The sequence below is a fragment of the Lissotriton vulgaris genome, chromosome 5 (genome assembly GCF_964263255.1).
Source record: "Lissotriton vulgaris chromosome 5, aLisVul1.2, whole genome shotgun sequence".
NCBI lineage: Eukaryota > Metazoa > Chordata > Amphibia > Caudata > Salamandridae > Lissotriton > Lissotriton vulgaris.
The window spans coordinates 2,033,144,633-2,033,159,786 of NC_141693.1; positions in this window are offsets into that span (position 1 = coordinate 2,033,144,633).

Below are 15,154 nucleotides of genomic sequence, written 5' to 3' on the forward strand. Positions count from 1 at the left end.
GTCCCACTGGTATCACACCGATTTTATATGTATTCTATTCATTGAAAATTAAACTGTCCGGCTGGACATATGATATAGAACTATTTAGTCTATATTTATTTTGGATTCATTGTTTTTTGTCTTGGGACCATTGTCTCTGTTGATGCACCTTCTTTTCCAATCATACTTTGTAGCATGTGACTGAGACTCCATAATCTACACTATTTTCACAATCCCAAAATTGAGTGGGATTGACAACAGATTAACTTTACTTCCACCTTTTGTGTGAAACACTGTTTTTCAGCCCAGATAAATCTAAGGAATTAGTTGTTAACCTGTTTCACCCTGCAACAATCCCTATTTGCTGACCATGAAGGAACCAAGATGGTTGAAAATTCTATTCTTGCACTATATAGAGTTCACCAATGCATTCAACAAGAAAGAAGCTGATTCCCTTCCTCCACACAGAGAATATAACTGCCAAATCAACATGATTTGTAGAGAAGCAATTCCACATGATGGTATCTACTTCTTAACCCCAAAATATGACATTTTGCGACAATATCTGCAAGAGAATCTTGATAAAGGAATTATTTGGTACTCAATTTCAGTGGCAGCAATACTGATTTTGTTGCTAAAGGCTGTGGCGAATTCAGACACTGTATCGATTACTGTGAACTGAATACCATCACAATTGATAATCGATATCCCCTCCCCTCATTTTCATTCTTCTCGACCATATTATGTCGGCTAAGATCTTTACAAAGTTGGATCTCAGGGTTGCTTACACCCTAGTATGTATTTGTGAGGGGAGGAGTAGAAAAGGGATTTCAACACTTGATATTGCCACTTGTACAGCTTGTTCACCTTTGCAATGTTTCTGCTACCTTACAATACTGTAGTGTAGTTCCTAGTTTCCCACTAGGCCCTGCGCATTGGAATAACAAACAGTAGTATCGACGTGGAACTGCGGATATTCCAGGCCTCCACTGACTATGCTAAACTTAATTGGGTTGTGTTACCAACTAGCTCAGAGGTCACTGGAAACTTTCTTCTCTGCATAGGAAGTGATCAGCTTCCCTGGCACAGACAAGAAGGGATTCAGTTTTCCAACAACCGTGCAACATGACAACTTTGCTCCTCAGATCAAGAGTCGATCTCTAGGGTCGTGTGAAACAATAGACATAGATTTCACTCAGTCAGTCTAGTGCAGTTTACTTTCACAGTATGTAGAGAATAGAGAGACGGGCGTTTATCAATAAAGGGTTAACATTTATTGAACAGTCTTTCTTCTCGTACAAGAGAAATGTATTGCCACAATTGCAATAATTGTTATTATAAAAAGTACGTACAGTAAGATAAGTATTGCAAAATAGAACTGTAAAAGCATTGATATGGTTTCTTAGCCATACAATGGTTTAAAAGTAATAAAACATATATACAGTCATATATACATTAGGCTAACATACTCAACTGGTGCTTCTAACTAAGCCTACCCCAGTGTGCCTGACCTAAGCCTAACACGTGAAAGGGGGAGTAAGTAAGTAGCTTAAGTTAAGTTGGTTTTGCCAAGGTTTGTTTCAAGAATTCTCGTCTAAGGGTTTAGTCAACACCATACCTCTGAATAGAATGATGGAGGATTGGTATCTCCTTCAGGGGTCTCTCTCGATATCCCAGTCACCCGCGAGGGTAAACCGGAAGCGCCGGGACTGGATTTCTCTGCACGAGAAATGCAGCGGCTTCTCTTCAGCGCGTCGAGGAAGGAGGGGTGACAGCGTCCGCGGGCAGCTGGAATCTGCTGGATGTCTTCGCAGAGGACGGCTGTTCAGCTCCTCAAGCGTACTGCACCATAGTTCGCGCTGTAGCGGCGATAATGGTAATCAGCAGCTTCACCACCACAGGATAGCAGGCTGCAGCGACAGAGTGCTAGTTTTTACCAACACAGGGTCATGCAGGCAGCTGGCATCAGCAACAGGCAACGAACTCACAGCTCGTATCTCTCATTGCTTAAGGCAACGTTGGTAATATTTATACCTGACAGGTGCCGGGTTTGACGCAAGTTTGCTGGACATAAGACGTCAATTAAAGATGTCACTAGGAAGTGACAGTTATCAGTTGCTCATTAGAGTTCCATTACTAATCAAAACATAGCAAGCGGGGATTTCCAGGTTTGCTAAGTTTTTATCTTGTTGAAGAACTCGGAGTGTTATCTAGGAATATCAGATAGTGACTGCTGCACTGTCATTGCACTAATTGGTCGCAAAGGAAGTAGCAGAGAGTCATGCTGGAATGTGGCTCTGTTCGTGTGAGGCCAGAGATGACTTTTCAGAAAATCGCACTTGAACGGTTATGCCAATATAGGGAATAAATGGATTTATAGCCGAATAGGGGCATATGGTCACAGTATCGATCAGGAACCTAGATAAGCACGCAACACCCACTCCACGTTTTCATGTCCATCAAAATTACTAAAACTAAGCAATAAGATGCATGTGTAACATTGCCCACCCCAAAATACATAAATGCATTCGAAATAGGCGTACTTGTAATACATGGAATTTAGGCACTGTACGTTTTTTTAAAGCATAGTAATCATTCAAAAAATTATTGGATATGAAATCAATGAACGATTATGCAAAAAGAATTACACATGAAGTATCTCTGACAGAAGAAATGCGAGATAAATCATCACATAAAAATGCATTGTAATAACATGTGTGCTAGAGGCTGGTGTTATGTTGTTATGTCTCTAGATTGTTTAGAAATAGAAGTGCGAAGCTTCTGTTCTCTAAGAATAGTTTTAACGTTAAGCAAAGAATTGTTCGTGCCAAAAAGGGTCAATATTAAAAAAATTGTCCAATTCAAAGAAAATAGATTTCCAAAGCTCCTGGCAGTTTTTGTGGATCAAAACTGAAGGCCGAATTCAGAGTTCATGGGAACGCTGTGTGTCGGAAAGCTTCTCAAAAAAGTTATTGTTTCTCTATGGGTGAGAACATCGTATCAGACAGGCTCGCAAAGAATTGGTCTACAAAATCTCCACGAATGCCGTCATCAGGATTGGTAGCCGCTGGGGACAACACAATGCGTGAGCCGTTATTGGACTGAGCAAAGTATCGACGTCCATTGGTACTGCTGATGGAAGTGAAAGACAGATGTCCAACACGCATTCATCGCCGCAAAGCATACACCGTAGCACAGGTAAAATGCAATTTTGCCATATCGGTCTGAATGAAAGGAACCAGGTCATGTTTAGATCTCTCAGCCTGGCCAATCCGAGGACGTTAGTTATCCTGTCCCTGTAGCGCATTGCTAGGATTGTCTCTTCCATTCCCATGGGAGCTATGTCTGAGCCGAGGCTTGCCATAACGTAGCAGGATGGTCAAAAATAGAATCCCTGCAACGAGTCCCAAAAATAGTGCAATGCCGCCAAAAATGGAGTGCACAAAATTAGGAAAGATTCCCAAAATTGCCTGGAAGGGTGTTAGCTGTCCCGTAAAGACTGTCTTAAATATGCCTGGGATGCTTGTTGCACTAGACATGTTAAGGAGTTGGCTGAACATTTCTACGAAATGCACGGGGCAATTTGTTGATAAAAGGTCATGGACTTCAGTAGCCGTCCTTGCGACTAGAAGATCATACGTCTCTTTAGATGACGTTATAGGCACTGTTGTCTGTAAAAGCACAGATTTCATTTTGCTTAATGTATCAATTCGTATAGAATAGAGATTCAGACGAGGCCAGAGGGGAGTCACTATGTCTGGAGGCCCGCTCGGGAACAATGCTTGCATACAACATTTGACCATGGACGTAACTTGTATTAGATAACTTTTCCCTGGCGTCAGGCCACAACATCTGTGATCCGTTCTAAGAATGTAACTCCCGTTTGCGAGTTGCATAAAGAAGGGCTCTATCTGAGTTGCAGGTGTGACTAGCTGGTGGCATGAAAGGTTGTTTGAATTTCCATCACATGCTCCGTGTAAATTAATACCCTGACACAAAAGTATACCGCTTAGTGAGTGTTTACAGTTGTCACCACTAAGAAATACATTTTTGTCACTGTCACTATAGCAAGAATGAGTCTATGGTAATTTCCATTCGGATTTTACATATCCTTTACCCAATTGTTCATATTGGCCAGCAGGTATGTACTCAAGGCATTTATGAAATCGGAAAGTTGTTATCGGAATTGTGATAATTCCGTGTATTATCCATTCAATGACAGGACTCTCTGACATTGTCAATGGTAATCTCTCGAGTTTTTCGATGCTCAGGATTGTATAGTCTGCTCCTTTCTGTGCCAAACTGATCTGTTTATCAGTAAGGTAAAAACTGGAAAATAATGACGTTGTGTTGATTAAACGCCAAGGCACATAGCCTGAACGAAGATTTTGCAGCGTCCAGCCTAATTCTATAATAGAGCGCAATTGAGACTGGCCATGTTGTAACATTAGCAAATCTCTGTCTATCACATCAAAGGCAGAGGATACAATATTGTCCAAAGAATATATTCTGGAAGACAGAGTCATTAACCCATTGTCTACCACAGAAAGTGATTTCTCCAAATTAATACGATCAATTTCTCGTATTTTTTCAGCAGTTTCAATTTGCTTTACTTTACAAGCCTCGTTGTAAGCAGCATAGATACTGGTCGCTATGAAACGCTTTTGACGCTGTTTGCGTGGTCCAAGAATGAAATCGCGCAAATCAGCACCATCTTTTAATAAAGACAAGTGTTGCTTAATTTCAGCCAGTGTGGATGTAGTTAGCCATTCTAGGCAGAGTTTCCCTACACTGTATGTTGTTATAATCCCTGGATGTTGTCTCTGGGAGTATCTAGGGTCTAATCTGGTCATTTTTAACCCCTGTGTTTTATTCAGGAACCTATCTTGACAGCTATTTGTGTCTGTAGGCCAGATTAACCACTTTTTCCAATCAGGATGTGTTCTGTTGAAATGTAAAATTTGTGACACGTCTAACTCAATATCTGTGGTTGCATTCTCAGGTATTGGCTTTGGTATAGACGGTGTTTTAAGGTCTTTGATCTTAGCTAGGCCAAGACAAGATGTTTGGTGTATTGTGTCATTTAAAAACAACATTTGTTCTGGTATCATGCAGGTTCTAAATAGTGCTTCAATGCCTTGCACCTGCCAATCTTTTGTACCCCAAATTGTTTTCGTTTCAATATTATTTTTCCAATAATCAAAACCAAATGTCATCATTTTGTCATAAAATGCTTCTGAATATATCAATTTAGAATTTGTCAGCATTGTTTTCATTCCTGTTTTATCTAACAGTTTATAATAAAACGTTTCTGCATCACTGGTGTTAAACCCTGAGAAGTATTTGAATTTCTCAAAAAATGCTTTAGAACTGCTTTTAGGTGGTGTAGAACAATGTTCCCATTGATTATACATAAAAACATTTCTAGGCTGTGCAGATTTATGCAAGTAATGATCCCTATAGTGGGTATAACAGAATAACTGCTCATAACTAGATGAACCTTGTAAATAATCATGATCTGTGAATCTAGCTGACATTACTAAATCAGACATCATGTCATTAATACTGTTAAAGTCCCAATCATCAGAGAATGTACTTGGTGTCACTTAAGGAAACCTTTAGTTGATGAGGATACTTCAGGATTTCGACCGGACCATAGATCTCATAGTCTGTTTTCTCCCATACTACCCCACCAGGTATTGGAATTGCTGTGACATTTACTGTTGACAGTTCTCTTTTCTTCACGTGGGACGATCTGTGTGGTTTCAGGACTAGGTTGATGTTCTGACTTGCTGTGTCCATTGTAATATATTTTCCTTCAATGAATTTTCCCAAACAAAGTACCATGATGAGCCAAAGCAGGAGGAAAAATACACCTAGACCGAACCAGAACTCTAGCCAAGGGGAAATAAGGTAGATTTCCTTCAGTTGATGAAAGAGTTCCGTTGCTTTTTCTTTAAAAGACTTTTTAGTTTCTGGCATCACTTCGGGGTCGTTTAAATCTTCAGAGAAGTTGTCGAAGTTGATGAAATAACCAGAGGCAGTTCTGTCAATTGATGGGATTGTTCTTTCAATCTGTCTCTCGGTAGCACTTTCTGATGCCACATCATTGTAGACTGGTGTTGTTTCTTGACGAACTGTTTCAATCTGTGTTTCAAGAGGCACGAGTTCCATGGCATTATTGCATAGTCCTTCATTGTGCACTGCAGGCTGATCGAATGTGATTAGTCTTTCAGTTTGAACCTCTTGGATTGTTGCAAGTTTGGGTATTCTGTTGTTTCTTGGGAGTCCACTGGGCCTACTGTTGATTATAGGCCACATGCTTGTGGTTTTACCAGATCGATAGACACGACTCTGTTCTCCTTTTTACCAGCAAGGGGCGGTAGCACAACTGATCTTGTTCCGGTGACTGCCAAGACAGGTACTGCTTTTCTGTAAGAAGGCCCAAATTCCTTCTTCACCGCGATCTTTTCTCTGACTAGATCCCCAATCTTTGGAATCCAGACAGGCCTTGCTGGGGCTGTTGCGGGTGGTGCCTCGTCAGTGGTACTTGGCTGTTGCTTTAACTTTATGTTGCTTAATGATTTTCTTGTTTCATTCAGTTCCTGTAAAACAGCCAAACGATCCTTTACATCAAAGTGCGTTGTTTCTTCTTGTACCACTGACATCTGACTATCGAGGTCCTGAACGCGCATTCTAATTCCGAACAATAGTTCGTATGGGCTGAAACCTTTTAGAGAATTTCTTGGCATGTTGTTAAGACTAGTCTGGACACTTATTAAATGTTTGACCCACCCAGCGCCTGAACCTAATACCTTCGCTGTTATAGATTGCTTTATGTCACGGTTTTTTTCTTTCTACCACACTATTCCCTTCCGGGGTATGACGGACAAGAATACCGCAACCCAATTCCCATGCTGGCCATGGCCTCCTTATAAGCTCGAGAGCTGAAAGCAGGACCCTGGTCAGAATGGAACGTGGTAATTGCGTATGTGCCGATAAAGACTCGCAAATCTTTTATAACCGTTCTAGCGTCAGCCGAGCGCTGGAGGCCTCATTATTTTAAGTGCTTTTTGTCTTAACTGTTAATAGGACGCAGGATGGGGTGTAGGCAGCGTTACGCTCTTTCTGACTGGTAGCCGGTAACCAGGTTCGCTACTGCGATCCCTATTGCAGTTTTCACAGTTGTTTGCATATATTTGGTGTTCTACACTCATTCCCGGCCACCAGAATACTGATTGTAATTCAGTCAGTGATTCCTTGATCTCTCTGTGCCTTAGACCCAAACCCATGTGTGCGTCTGCTATTAAAAATATTCTCCTGTTCATGTTTGGAATTACTCTGTCCCCCACTCCAGGGATTCGAGCAAAAGGAACGGAGTTTGCATCGATTATGTATGCATAATTGAGTGGATAGTTTACGGGTAGTGCTGCACAGTCGCCTTTTACGGTCGTTTTTACTGCCAGCATGGTTTCCCCGTCTATGTACTTATCTGTACGCTTTTTTGTGGCTACGGAAGCCGGTTTAGTTGCTTCCGCTTTGGCTGTATTAGCCAATGAATTCCCTGCAACGTGAACGCCATCACGTTGAAGACTCTGTGCGTGAATCACGTGAGTCTTTTGTAGTTCTTTGTATAAAAGAGCTACCTCGTTCCAGAGCAATTTATGCTTTATTGTGGCACCTGTGTCATCTTTGTAGTCGTTTTCGATCCAACTCTGCAGTTTATTGTTGTAAGAGTTGACGCAAAAATGAGAATCGCACACTATAAGTGTCGGGAATTCACGTTCTGCATTTTCGAGCGCCATCTTTAAAGATCTGATTTCAGTTCTCTGAACCGAACAGTTTCTTACAGATTCAGTTTTTGTTACTTTCGGTCTGAATTTACCGCACAGCCAACGACCTTTAATGATCGCACACGCTGCATTGTAGGATTTGCTCTCTACGTTGAAATGCTGTACAAAGCTATCTGTATAGATTATACAGGTGTATTGTGGGAGAGGCAGAATTTCGATTGGCAGAGGATATTCTTCTTCATATTCTAAATCATTCAGTTCTTCGAATTGCGGGGCGAAATAGTATTTCACATCTTCCGCTCCTAGAGAATCTACACACTGTATCCATTTCGGATCCAGTGACACTGTTGGCAGGTTTACTGGGCTGAATAGCGCCTCGAAGGCGGATTCCGCTGTAAGGATATTAATCCGTTTGCCGTGTGCTAGTTCTCGTTCATTTGCTAATGCGATTTGCACTGCTTTCACAGTTCTTTCTGTGCGACTGAATGCTTTTTCTGCTTGTGTGTACAAGTGAGATTTAATTGAAATAGGTACCTTTTCTCCCTCATTAGAGGTTAGGTATGTGAATCCGCATCTTCCTGGGATGACTCGGATTACAAGATCACGTGTGTTGTCACGTGTATCTAATTTAGTTTTTGCTAACATGTCTGTTTGCAGTGATCTCAAAATTTCTGTGGGTTTTTGAGTCCAATTGATTTGTTTAAAATCAGGTTTTATTAGTTCGTAGAGAGGTTTAACCCTCTCTGCGTAATTTAGTATGTAAGTTCTTCCGAAATTCAGAAAACCTAGAATGGATTGTAAATTCTTCAGCGTTTTTGGAGCTTGGAGTACAGCGCACTTCTCTAAGAAGTTGTCCACTAGGCTTTTCCCTTCACTTGATAATTCGTACCCTAAAAATAGTACTGTCAGGTGGGCAATTCGGGACTTTTTAAAGTTGAATTTGTAACCCTCTGCTGCGAACCCAAGTATAATGGTGTTCACTCTTTTCAAGTGAGTATCCAAGTCGTCGTCTGTGAGATAAATATCATCTACGTAAGATAATGCTTCATCATCATAGATTTGTAGTAACTCTGTTACCCTAGCTGAGAATAGTCCTGGGCTGTTCTTGAACCCCTGTGGGAGTCGACAGAATTTTTTCTGTGACCCAAATGCAGAGAAAGCGGTCAAATATCTGCTTTCTGGTGCAATGTTTTGACAAAAGAAACCATTAGATATGTCTAATGTCGTTTTATATTTTTTCCTAACTATGTTATTCATTAGGGCTGCACTATGCGAGTTTTGTACTGCAAAAGTTTTGCAACATGTATTAAGGTGTCTGTAGTCCAAAACTAGACGATATGAATTGTCTGGCTTGGAGACAGGAAACAAAGGATTGTTCATTTGAGAGGTGCATGTTTCAATCACCCCCTGGTACTCAAGTTGATCTAAGATCTCCCTGACCTGTTTCTTAGCTTCTTGCTTTATGGGATACTGCCGTTGGGCAGTTGGTTCACTTTTTAATTGGATTTTGTGAGGAGGTGAATCCTCATCCCATCCTACATGATTTTTATATAATGCAGGTGCCTGGGCCACTGCCCATTTCCTTGCATATGTATATTTTTTGTGAATCGGAATGTGATTCGAGAAGGCAGGCATAATCACTTCTTCGCCACGAGGGCACTCCCTGACAAACTCCGGGGGCCAATCTTTTTCAGCTAACAGAATATCATAGCCTTTTGAGAGCTTATCCCAAAATAGACCCTTAATTTTCCTAGTCTTATCACCCTCTATACGCAATGTTATTTCGTATATTTTATGGGGCTCGCTAAGCCTGGCGTCGGCAGTTTCAACCTGAATGTATTCATTCGTGTCCACTGTCTCCAGATGACTCATCAAGATCTTGCGCGCTATACTGATTTCTGCTGCACTGTCCAACATTGTCAATGCCCACTCCCCGTTTTTCAACTGTGTCCTCAGTATTCTCGGCATGGTTGATTACTCTAATACTGGCTACCTTCTTTTTCTGAAATTGAGATTTTTTACTCTGAGCAGGTTCCTTGTCTTTGAACTTGGTGTGCTCTCCTGGGTCTGACCGTCCTCTTCTTTCCGAATTCTGTGGAAGAGATCGAGAGGGACGTGTATCAATACTTTGATATCTATCAGGTTTTTTCAGATTATCCCTATTTCTAAAGTTATATCTTTTCTCAGAGGGCTCCCGTTGGGGAGACTGGCGTTCTCGAGTCGGAGTTCTTTCCCTCCGTCGAGGAGACCTTCCTCTGGACTGGAAAACTTTTTCCTTGGGAGTGGATTGTTTATTTCCATCCCAGCTCTTTTTAGGAGTATTTGAATTATTTTTAATAAATAATTTTTCAGGATTTTCGAGCAGTTGGGGCTTTACTGGTTTCCCACCCAAGCTGTCTCTACCTAATTCTTCATAGCATTTTTCTATGATTTTTGCAAGCTCAACAGGATCTTTTATATCTGTTTCCTTCAACTTCTGGCGGATCGCCACAGATGCTGCTTCTCCTTTAATGTTGGCTAATAATATAGCCGTGACCTGCTTGAAGTCTTTCAGTAATTTCATACCTAGATTTAAAGCGGGCTCTGGACCGAATTCATTTTGAATCTGTTTTAGCACTTCTGGTATTACCGCCATAGACGGAACACCGTGTGTTTTTGTGTAAATGGAAGCAAAGACTGTACCCCAAGTGTCGCAGTCCTCCACGTGTGGTGCGATTCCCATAGGAAGGCAGATGGTCAAGATTCTGTGTTTCTCAATAGGGGTAGTATCAGGAAATACTGCCTCTATTTGAGTGATTTTCTGTGCTAACCAGAAAGGAATTTGTTCCCGTTTTACCAAGACATGACTGTATGTTCTGTGGTGTAATTTTATTAGTGTTCCCCTGATGAGGGGTCAGCTGTGGTGTATTAACAGCTGGCTGGACTGTTGCAGTCCGCATTACATATTGGACTAATTGCCTATGTATTTTTATTAATGTTTTTAGCTGTACTAACAGCTCTTCTCTAGACATTTTTACAATGTCAGGATGTGGTGTGTAGCTGGCTAGAACCGGCCACGTGGCTCCTGGTCTACCTAGTGGACCGAGCCTGGTAATGTGATCATTGTGTTTTAGGGCGCCATTAAACCAGAGCAGGTGCTCTTGAAATTTAAGTGGAATTTCAATCTCCTCGAAAGGAGCGTACTCTTCCGGAGGTTTCTCTATTTTGTAATAGTGAAACTCTTTTGTTATAGCGTTTACCGCTGGAAAGTTTATCCATGAATAGAATACCTCTGTCTGCCGATACTCGTGAGCCTCTATCACGAAAATTACTGTACCACCTTGAGGTGTCAGTCCGTTATCTATAAGTTTTAAAGTTATAGATCTTCTTAAGTGGACCGGGATGATAATAGCATCCGGGTCTGTGTATTCGGGACCTTGCTGAGTCGCATCTGCTGCGGCCCCAGAGGTTCCGTTTTCTGGCATTGTAAAAATGCGAGGTTTGCAGAGTAGGTCTCCAAGGAGACAAAGATTAGATGCACAATATTTTGGAACACTGTATCCTTCAACGTTGAATAAACCAGAGCTTTACATAGGAATCTCTTCCTACTAAGGTCGGGCGGATTTTAACCTTTCACCCACTCCAGACGTCTATTGGAGTATTTACGGGAGAAAGGGGTGTGAAATATGCACGACTGAGTTACTCTACAAGTCTTGCGTTAGTTTATCGCCTTACCAAACGTTAGGGCGCCATGTAGTGTAGTTCCTAGTTTCCCACTAGGCCCTGCGCATTGGAATAACATAAACAGTAGTACTGACGTGGAACTGCGGATATTCCAGGCCTCCACTGACTATGCTAAACTTAATTGGGTTGTGTTACCAACTAGCTCAGAGGTCACTGGAAACTTTCTTCTCTGCATAGGAAGTGATCAGCTTCCCTGGCACAGACAAGAAGGGATTCAGTTTTCCAACAACCGTGCAACATGACAACTTTGCTCCTCAGATCAAGAGTCGATCTCTAGGGTCGTGTGAAACAATAGACATAGATTTCACTCAGTCAGTCTAGTGCAGTTTACTTTCACAGTATGTAGAGAATAGAGAGACGGGCGTTTATCAATAAAGGGTTAACATTTATTGAACAGTCTTTCTTCTCGTACAAGAGAAATGTATTGCCACAATTGCAATAATTGTTATTATAAAAAGTACGTACAGTAAGATAAGTATTGCAAAATAGAACTGTAAAAGCATTGATATGGTTTCTTAGCCATACAATGGTTTAAAAGTAATAAAACATATATACAGTCATATATACATTAGGCTAACATACTCAACTGGTGCTTCTAACTAAGCCTACCCCAGTGTGCCTGACCTAAGCCTAACACGTGAAAGGGGGAGTAAGTAAGTAGCTTAAGTTAAGTTGGTTTTGCCAAGGTTTGTTTCAAGAATTCTCGTCTAAGGGTTTAGTCAACACCATACCTCTGAATAGAATGATGGAGGATTGGTATCTCCTTCAGGGGTCTCTCTCGATATCCCAGTCACCCGCGAGGGTAAACCGGAAGCGCCGGGACTGGATTTCTCTGCACGAGAAATGCAGCGGCTTCTCTTCAGCGCGTCGAGGAAGGAGGGGTGACAGCGTCCGCGGGCAGCTGGAATCTGCTGGATGTCTTCGCAGAGGACGGCTGTTCAGCTCCTCAAGCGTACTGCACCATAGTTCGCGCTGTAGCGGCGATAATGGTAATCAGCAGCTTCACCACCACAGGATAGCAGGCTGCAGCGACAGAGTGCTAGTTTTTACCAACACAGGGTCATGCAGGCAGCTGGCATCAGCAACAGGCAACGAACTCACAGCTCGTATCTCTCATTGCTTAAGGCAACGTTGGTAATATTTATACCTGACAGGTGCCGGGTTTGACGCAAGTTTGCTGGACATAAGACGTCAATTAAAGATGTCACTAGGAAGTGACAGTTATCAGTTGCTCATTAGAGTTCCATTACTAATCAAAACATAGCAAGCGGGGATTTCCAGGTTTGCTGAGTTTTTATCTTGTTGAAGAACTCGGAGTGTTATCTAGGAATATCAGATAGTGACTGCTGCACTGTCATTGCACTAATTGGTCGCAAAGGAAGTAGCAGAGAGTCATGCTGGAATGTGGCTCTGTTCGTGTGAGGCCAGAGATGACTTTTCAGAAAATCGCACTTGAACGGTTATGCCAATATAGGGAATAAATGGATTTATAGCCGAATAGGGGCATAAGGTCACAGTATCGATCAGGAACCTAGATAAGCACGCAACAATACTTTGTGAATTAAATATTCAGAGATCTACTAGATGGTCATATAGCTGGATGATATCTTAATTTAGTCAGACTTTGGAAGAACATCAAAGCCAAGTCAAAGTCAAACCCAAAAGCAAACTCAGGAAACATTTGCTTCTGCCAAAGCCAAAAACTGTTTATATGAGGTACTGAATATCACCTTTCTAGGTTTTGAGATGTCAGGACCAGCATCAGTATGGGCCATTTGCAGGTAAAAGTAGAGTTAGAATGGCATCCTCCATGAACACTGAACAAAAATACAGAGCATCATTGGATTTGCCAATGTCTACAGTTTATTCAGAACTTTCCCATCATCATACACCCACAGCTCAGATGTCTTTAAAATAAGTGACATCTTTTGGGCGGGGGTGGGGTAGAGGGTGAGGTGGGGGAGTTGGAACAGGACCAAGGAGTTTCTTGACTTAGCAGCGTATTCACCTCTGCTCCTATTTTAAGACACCATGATGGGAGCATTTTAGCACTGAAACAGATGCCTCTTCCTTCACCATTGGAGCAGCATTCTCACTCCATGCACCAGATACGAAAAAACTTCAACCTGTTGCTTATTATTTCGGGCCTTGACCGATTCCGGGATACCATGTTCTACAACCGAGAACTACTAGACATTAAAAAAGCCTTCTCACACAACAGACATCCTTTATATTGGACACTTAATACCACTCAAGAAATGCTCAACTGCTGTTAAATTGGCGGGGATCTTCATATTTTCCAACTTATTGGCTTTTCAGGAATCATCTTTACTGATAGACATAGTTCACAGCACTTTTCTGGAAGGAACAAATCAAAAGACTAGGTACAATGAGTTTTAATTCAGTAGTCATCATCTACAGACTGCATTCACTAGAACAATACTTACAATGCTTCCTCTTGAACCAGCGAAATGCCTTGTACCAATTGGCGGTTTTATTAGAATTTGTCTACAACTCCTTGAATGTGTCTTTGGGATGATCACCCTTCTGCTCTCACAGATATCCTCAGCAGATGCAGCCAAGACATATACCTACTTCCTCTGTCCGCGCGTTGACTGACGTTTTGCTTAAATTGCAGAATATACAGGGAGTGTCATACTAACATCTGGTGCAGGCAACAAAAGAGAATAAACCTTTACCCGATAAACATAGAAGAAATGCATCAGACTATCAGAAGGGGGAAACAGTTTGGTTTCCAACAAATAGTTAACCATCCCTGGGTCACAAACTAAATTAAATCCTAATTTTGTTGGATAATACTATATCGATGAGGGTCAGACCCATGCGCACTGGTGAGTGATTTCTTAAATTATAGATGTACTCCTGCCTCCTACGCTCAACTCTCACCGTTAAACTACTACAATTACAATGAACAAACCATATGGAAGGAGCGCAATTTTAACACCAAAAATCCTCAACCAAATATTGAAGTCCATTAATAATCAAGTTCCACTGCAAGCTTCTGTTTAGATCCAGTCTTTTATTTCTTTCTCTTTATTTCTCAATTAATTCTTCAAAAAGACATTAACAGGATATATTATCAAACGTACACTCCACAGCCTACGAGTTTCGTCCCTCATGGACATCATCAGGGCTGTGAAGAAAAAAACATGATAAGAAAATCCACACTCCAAATCCTTGATTCTAAGAGTACATTCTTATAACTAACATCCTCCATCTGTTACATAAGTATATATGCAAGTATAAAAACACTGGAAGCCTGCCTATAGAACACACTAAAAGCAACTTCTTTATATTGATATACCTGCCTATATTACATACTACTTCACAAATGTCCATTAATGTTCCAAGCATGGTTAGAAGCACAGTTCTTAATCTACATTGAAACATAATAATAATAATCCACATTTTGTAAAGCGCACAATCACCCGTAAGGGTCTCTAGGCGCTGGGGGCCGTCGGGAAGATTAAGCAAGCTATTGCCCAGAGTCACATGGTGCTGGGCTAATCTGCCGCCGGTGCCGGGGATCGTACCGTGATCCCCAGATTCTGGTGTCAGTCACCCTAGCCGCGGCGCCACACCTCTTCCGCCTATTGACGTGATCCCTAGCAATGTGGAATTCTAGAAAGGTGAAGTAG